Consider the following 7,359-nt stretch of genomic DNA (forward strand, 5'->3'; position numbering starts at 1 on the left):
AACATAGCGCCACTCCCCAGGCAGTGCAAGAAATTCACCCGAGGTCCGCCAGGCTCTTATGCAATAAAAATGCGTTGTAAGCATAAAATTGAACTCCAAATTTTGCAGTTGACAGCAATAGCCGTGCCCATAAAGCGAGTCTATATGCAACCTCAAAACCGCCAAAGTCAAACCGCCACGTAGCACGATTAAGGCGGGGTCTCTCAAAAAGCTTTGTCCTACAACTAAAGCTTCAAAAAAAAAAAAAAACGCAAAGCTTGGATCGGGCCGAGTCAACCCACACACTGCAGTCGGGCTGGGCTCGACCCCCTATAGCGTATATACTGTATGAGCCCGACAGCCGGCCGGTTTTCAGCCTGACAGCCTACTTAACGACTTGACCCGACTTTTGTCGGGCTCATGTAAACCTCCAGTCTGTGCCCCGTCCAGACACTGCGAAAGCCTCGGAAGCGCGTGTATAACCCTACTACAAAACATTGGTCCCCCTTAACACTTGAGCCAGCTACACAATTCCCCTTCTGACCAGACTGCTGACACAGCAGACGCAAACGTGCTTCCCGTGCCTTTTCTTGTAGCCTGGCGCTACAAAGTTGCCGTGGTGGCTTTCGATGTCGTCTTTTTCGCTTGGGATCGCCCCGCACATCTTCATCGCGTGACTGAGTGTTTCTGCAGTCGGAATTCTTTACTTCTACTGTTATCGTCCTTTTTCGAGAAGCGGATGCTCTATTTCTAGCAGGACGACTCACTCTCATGCTGACTGCACTCAGGACTCTGCTATTTCTGCACGTCGCGGCCTTTTTGGTGGCTCACCGCCACTTTCGCCCCTGGAAGAAAATTTCCTGTCATTTTTGAGGGGTTTGTTGTCTGACCTATCCGCACGCGTCGCATGATTAGAATCTACTCACTGATACGCAATGCGGGTCTTTTGTTTAGGCTTTGGAACAATCCCATCTTTCTTTACATCAGTGACAGTTCGCACTGCTAACTCAAGAAAAGAGCTTTTCCTGTTGCGTTTGCGCATCTCCCTGACTGCCTGACTGAAGGCTACCCTCAATTTCACATTCGGAACCTGTAGATTTGGGCAGCTCTACTTCCTTTTCACGCCCGTGCCGCTTGGACGCCCGAACAAACTTTTCTCGTGGCGTCGCGCTTATCCAACTCGGCCACGGTATGACGTGCCTTTCCCTCAGGCTGTCGGGTCGGGTGTTCTCCTTTTCCTGCTTTACTTTTTCGTCGGTCGCACGTTTGCTTTGATTCGTATGTCATGTCAACGCGCTGACCTTTGTGGGAATCCTGGCTTTGCGCCGTCGCCTTTGCGCGGCTGTGCCGGCCGCCCGCGTTGTTTCTCCTCTTTCCCTTGCTCCCGCCTCAGGCGGTGGAGAGGCGGCTGGGTGACTAATCACTGTCATTTAGCCACAGCTCCGCCCCGGCTCCCCAAGGGCCTTTGCCATTGGCGCCTTTTGGCGGGAATTCGGGACCCCGCTTTGGGCGGCCGCGCGCCGCGCGACCGTCCGAGCGGGGCCCAGAGAGAGAGAGATCCCTCCGAGACAGCGTAAGGTGCGTACGTTACTGTTTTGTCCGTGCCGGCCTTTGCCGTTCGGACCAGTGCTTACTCGAGCTCGCCCGCACGTGTCCTCTGACCTGCAGCGGCTCGAGCCTGTCCAGCGGGGTCCAGCGACCTCTGACAGGCGTACCTTGCGTTGAATGCCCACTCTCTCTCGCAACCGGCCCAACGGTCGACACGAGAGAGAGATCACAGCACTGCCGCGGGGACATTCTCCTGCAGCGGCGTGCTAGCGGTGCGCATTACTCGAGTCGCTTCGTGCGCGCAGCGGAGCCTTGCTCCTCGCGCGCCCCCGGGACGGGGTGACTATTGAGTGTGTGTGTATCAGCTGGAGGACGATGTGAATAAACGTCTCCTTTGTGAACTTGGAGGCCTATTTCTTTGCGGCGAATCGCTCTCCTCCCAGCGGAGGTTGAGTGCGCCGCATCGGTGTCCCAGTGGTGTGTGGTGACGGCTGATCGGGGCCCTTGGCTCGCGCGAAGCTCGAACCCGCGGTGGGTGGTGGCCTGTGTCCACTTAGGAACCCACACCTTGCTTGGCAAAAGTTTCGCGTGCCTTTTCCTTGCGCTCTGGTGTCAACTGCTCCCCTTTTCTTGCTGCACATTCGTTCTGACCAGACGCTTGCATTGGTCCCTCTATCCTGGCATCGCGTCGATACAGCTCGGCAGCGGTCTCTCTAGCCTATTCGGAACCTCTCTCTAGTGTTTTCGCGTTTCGTTTCCACCCGGGGCCGATTACGCGCCTGTTTCGTATTCGCAGCGTTGAGAGATCTTTACACTCCGCGACAGCCTGATGCTTAGCGGGTTTTCGCTGTACAGAAGCCGCATCGCACCTAAATGGTTCCCTCACGCTACCATTGAAGCGCATCCGGCGGCTTAGGCCATCTGTTTTATTCACTAATTATCACTATTTAGGGGCCAGTAATTAGGTGTCACTATATAGTCCTTTACTACCTCGAGTTCAGGTACTGTTCGTTTGATTACATTCGGAGCATTTTGGACATTTAATTCAATAAATACTCTTCAGTATTTAGGTACTACCTTTTGGTGCTTTATTGTGAAGCATTTTTAGCCGCTTTATTCACTAATTAGGGGGTCACAACTTTGACCCCTCCAACTCAAGTACTAACAATTTCATTTATATTCAGTGCATTTTTGGCATTCTGGACGTTTTTATTCACCAGTTATACTTAAGAAATTGACAGCCATTAATTAGCAGTCACTAGTCGTTCACTCATTACCCATGCACTGTTAATCAGTACTGCACTCATGCTTCTCTCTTATGCATCACATCGCACTGAACTAAAGCCATCGGACGCACGGCACGGGTTTTTCCATTCAACGATCCATAAAACGATTTCGCATTAATATTCAGCAGGTCACGTGTGCCAGCTCCTATTTTAACGGTCGATGAGTGGTTGCCGCCGACGCTGGCACTGTGGCACTGTCCCGTACGGCATTGTCATATGGTTCAGAAACAATTCACTAGAGCCACGTTCACATGAGGAAACCGAACACTTGGTCTTCCTCTGCACTCGCGACTATTTTATCCTACGGCCTGCTCAACATAATACAAACGCTTTATATGAGCGCACGGACTTAACAAACCCTAGCACAGATAGCTATTGCCAACGGCAATTATAGGTTTCATACGCGCACTTCAGCATCTTATTTCGTGACACAGAAAGTTTATGAAGCTTCAATCCACACAAAAAATTTTTTCGGAAAAGAACGTCCTATTCAGATGGCTAAACAGAAGCCAAAATTACACGCAAGGTAACTTTCAGCATTACCAGTGCTTTTACCACCGTCCATGAATATTTAATTACTCAGTGAGGCCCCCAGCCAGCCCGAAAACAAGCGCCAGCATTCAATGCTGCTACGGCCTACGGGCGCCTGGACGAAAAAGCGTGCCGCGTCGGAAGCCAGCGCGCGAGGAGAAACGAGGAGGAAAGCGCCGCGTGGAGGAGAGCGATCGGTACGTTATATTACCAAAGGGTTTACAGCACTCATGACAGCACTGACCCCTAGTGGAGGTTTGCAGCAAGTTGGCTGATCTACAGAATGGAGGTAGGACAGTCAGTTTGCCGCGCTGGTCCGCGCATGCGCATCCGCAGCGTTGATAGATATCACCCATGGCATCACCTCATGCTTCAACCACTTCGAGTATAGTGTAGTAGAACATTATATTCATCTAATTTAGCGTAAGACAAGATCTTGCTAATAATGAACGCACGCACATAATTGTGGACCATTGCATTGCTTACACAAGGACTATGCTTACACCGATTGTGTGTACACACGCACACGCGCACGCACACACACACACACACGCACGCACGCACGCACGCACGCACGCGCGCGCGCGCACACACACACACACACACACACACACACACACACGCGCGCGCGCACACGCACACGCGCGCGCGCGCGCACGCACACGCACACGCACACACCGCGTTTCCGTTGTGTAAGAATCCTAGACAGAAGTAGGCAAAAAACCGCTTGCGAAATATTATTTTGAAGCAAAAGTTTCACTACGCTAGGTAAAGCCAAGGTCACCATGGTTGCGGATTTCACCATCATTTGACCTTCAGATAAAGCGAAGGAACAAAACGTGCATAACTGGCGCCCTGGGCAGTGAACACCTTAGTCGCGCTGTAAGCTACGAAACCGATGAAGAGCGGCAGCTTCGAAAGCAAGGAAAGGCGCATAACTGGCCCCCTAGTGGACACCTTAGTCGGGCTTTAACCTATGAAACCGATGAAGGGCGGGAGCATCGAAAGCAAAGGAAAGGCGCATAACTGGCCCACTGGGACAGTGGACACCTCAGTCGTGCCTTGGCGGTAGTGACAGATGTGCGCTGCATGCGTTGGCATTGACAACGCTGTGGCAGAAACGCGGCACTGACGCCATAGGCCGTCGGCGTTCATTGCGTTCATTGGCGTTGACAACGTTTTAGACTCCGATGATTTGAAGGAAAGGAAGTGCGCATAACTGGCTCCCTGGGTCAGTGGTCGCCTGAATCGCGCCTGTGGGGAGTGAGAGATAGATGCGGGCTGTATGCGTTAGCGCTGACAAAGTTGTGGCAGGCACGCGCAGCATAATAGATCGCAGTGCTCATTGTGTGAGCAAACGCTCGCGATCAACCGTTACCTGCCACCTGCCAGGGTGGCAGGGTGGGCGCGCTGCCTATCCAGTTGTCCGGAACGCACTCAACGTTACAGACGCTAAGCAGCGCATAGTTGCCCTATACGCTATAGCTTTCGCGCTCTAACCAGGTTCAGCAGTAGTTAAACCGCACCTAATTTTGAAGCCATAGCTTCACTCTGCTAGGTAAAGCCGGGTGTCGCCATGTGTGCAACATGACCTTCGGATGAGCTGCCAGTGCCAGGTGGCTCAGAGCAACCTATTTTTAGGAAGCAGGTGGGCAACCTGCCCACCGGATAGTGAGCATGTCCACCGTGGCATGCTCAAAGTAGATAATGACCTTCTGCATATATGGGAATTAACCCATTACGCTATTGCGTCAAACACTTAAGGCGGAGCTTAAGTGTCTCCTTTTTATTATAAAAGCGGAACAAGATTGTCTCAGTGTTACTTCCCTTGCTCTCTACAATGAGGAATTTTCTTTCGCACCTCACCTGTTCACTTCCTGCGTGCTCATTCTGAAGATCCCTGTAAGGTGGCGTTTCCGCAGATCAACGAACATTATATGCTTTAATCTTTCCTTGGATAAATCAGTTGTGAGTAGCGCACGTTTTTCGTCTTGTGTGTTCTTTTCTTTTGTCTGGTGTGTGTTTTGTACTTAATCAGATATATATAATGGCTGAAAACCAACTAGCCCATCAGTTAACGCTTCTGATGTACTACACTTCAAGGTGATGGCCGGAAGCTCCCTCTTGATTTTTTTTAAGCTTTAATTATACTAGGCCCATTACGGGAAAAGCCGGCGGCACGTCTGTTAGAGTGCGTGTCCGTGTGTGTAGTCGCAGATGGTATAGAAAATCTCAGAGATGGCAAGAAAGATAGGGTGACGTCATCAAGCGGTCGTAGGACAAATACAGCGAGCCAAACGCCGCAATCTCAGACAGTGATATACAATTTTGATTCGTCATACATATCTATCAGTGGCTGACCTCAATGTTGTGCCAGTATTCCCGGCTACATTCGTACCAAAAATATGAGCAACCATTCGTCGTACAGCAGTCCGAGTTGTGTCATACGATTTCTCTTTGCCTATATACCTTACTTGTTCTAGTGACGTTGGAGGCTAGCTGGTGACAGGAATTTGAACCGACAACATAGCAGAGTGGACCAAATTTAGCTGTACTTATGTGGAGTGTGAAATTTGCGGGGCTTTTTTAATACACCTGATAGTATGCGTTCCAGGACTTTACCTCTTAAAATTGATAAATTGGTTTTTGAGGAAAGGAAATGACACAGTATCTGTCTCACATATCTCGTTGGACACGTAACTGAACCGCGCCGTAAAGGAAGGGAGGAAAGTGGAAATGAAAGAAGAAAGATAGAAAAGGTGCCGTAGTGGAGGTCTCGCGCCGGAATAATTTCGACCACCTGGAGATCTCTAACGTGCACTGACATCGCACAGCACACAGGTACCTTTTGCGTTTCAACTCCATTGAAACGCGGCCGCCGCGGTCGGGTTCGAACCCGGGTACTCCGGCTCGGTAGACGAGCCCCTGGGGCCCGGTTGAGGTGTCCAGCGAAATGTGAGAAAGTGCGGTCTCCTTTCCTCAAAACAAATTTTCGCATTTTCGTATTAAGGCGAAAGCCTTTAATGCCTCATACTATCGTGACCAAGACGTGTTAGCAAATGTGTCCGTGTTTGGGACGCATGCCTTATATGGGCATATGCCAATCAATAGCCAATCGATACTTAATCGGGCGCAATCGAAAGAGAACGGAACATGATATGAAGGGATTTCATGATTATATCATCGTACTTAATGACTAAATGAATAACTGGTAATTAGTAGTAGTTAAGAGGTTGCATGTGGTACTGTGCACTGCGCCTGTACCTTAACGCTAATTAATCAGTGCACAGCTAAAGTCACGCTAACTATCACAAACCATACATTAACTAGTATCATGAAATGTGCAAGTCATGCTGAACCATCATTAACAGTTAGATGTTTTTAGACGTTTCATATACATTGTGTCGAACCATTAACAGGTGAATGACAGGATATGATGGATGGCATTAGAACAATGGTAAAGACCAATTAGCCTAATTAACCTTTCTAGTCAGACCACGTAAATAAATAAAAGTGAGTAGGAAATTGGTCGAGTTGGGGAATCGAACCAGGGTCTCCGGAGTGCGAGAGGAGCAGGCTAACCACTCCGCCATCACAGCTCGATGATTTGGAATAAACAAAGGCTCGTCTAGCTAATAAGGAGTCTTCGTTCACTCCCATCTTCCTCCCTTCCCTTACGGCGAGTTTCTGGTGTCCACCGAGATTTGCGAGAGACGTACATTTCCTTTCCTCAGAAACCAATATACCGTCGAGCAAGGCGTGGAGCCGACACAAGCACACAAGCAGTGACACAAGCAGTGACACAAGCAGCAACACTGCTACCGCACTTTAGGTAGGGACATGGTAGGGACCCTGGTAGGGTATTCGAACCGAGTGTTTGTGGAATCAGCGTACTGAGGCACGCCTCCGTTTCATTTCTCAGTGCGCAACCTGCGTCGAGGTCGACCGCTCATGATAGCACTTTTGTTTTGTTGCGACCATGTTACGGCCGGGTGGAAATTTCTGAATCCAATCC

Source organism: Amblyomma mixtum, chromosome 3, assembly GCF_055824585.1.
Source record: "Amblyomma mixtum isolate Tamu chromosome 3, ASM5582458v1, whole genome shotgun sequence".
Classification (NCBI taxonomy): Eukaryota; Metazoa; Arthropoda; class Arachnida; order Ixodida; family Ixodidae; genus Amblyomma; species Amblyomma mixtum.